The sequence below is a fragment of the Halyomorpha halys genome, unplaced genomic scaffold, assembly GCF_000696795.3.
Source record: "Halyomorpha halys isolate HHAL.00 unplaced genomic scaffold, Hhal_1.1 Scaffold136.1, whole genome shotgun sequence".
In the NCBI taxonomy this organism is placed as follows: domain Eukaryota; kingdom Metazoa; phylum Arthropoda; class Insecta; order Hemiptera; family Pentatomidae; genus Halyomorpha; species Halyomorpha halys.
The window spans coordinates 485581-486517 of record NW_027111614.1 but is presented as its reverse complement, the minus strand read 5'-3'; positions in this window follow the sequence as shown (position 1 = coordinate 486517).

Sequence of the window (937 nt, the reverse complement as noted above, 5' to 3'; positions counted from 1 at the left end):
TACTTCTTGACTTTATTTATTGCAACATTTAATTACTAATGCAAAAAATAAAAAAAAAGATTAAAACTAGACTAAAATACATTCGGTGTCGAGAGGGACTTAGACGGGGGAGGCTTTAAGGTCGAGTAGAGGCAGATAAGGGCTAATACCTTTAGCCTTGGAACCCTTTTCTAATCCTTCCTTTAATTGGCATTCCTCCCCGATCTGGCCAACAGTTCAACCGTACGCCCGAAAAAAATAAAATCCTGATTAGAGGTAACTTCATGGCAGGGGATGGAGATTGTGGTGGTTGCACTGGAGTAGACCTAAGAGTTCAGCTATAGAAGGAACTTAAGTACGTTTTTTATTTTATTTTTTTATTTAATTGCTATAATATATAGATAAAAGGGAAAGGTTTGAATCTTTGTTCACAATAAACTTTTAGAATACAGGACCGATTTACATGCTGTTTTCCAAAATGTTCCGAGTCACCATAGAAAAATTTAAGATCCATAAATCGCCGATTTCCCTGATAGATAAGAAGTTATCAAAAAAATTTAACGTTTTTGGAAATCGGAATGTCAACTATTTTAACCTACATTAACAACATTTTGATTAAGCCTTTATAAGACGTATATTGGTTTCAGATAAACAAAAACATTTCCAAATAATTTATTTTTATCTCTGGTTCAAATTTGTTTAATTGAATACGGTTCGTACCGTATCTAAATGTAAGACAAAATTATATATATATATATTTTTATTTTAATATCTTTATTGAAATTTACAACTGTATATTAAATAATACATTCAGTAAATTTGATCTTAGTTAAAATGGAGTGTTACAAGCTTGTTGATAAACTACCTATTGGTAGCACTCTAATGACATTTGAGAGGTAGAGCAGAGCTCAAGAGATCCCAGCGCATCCCTCTCGCCGCATCACTGGTAATGAGCCAG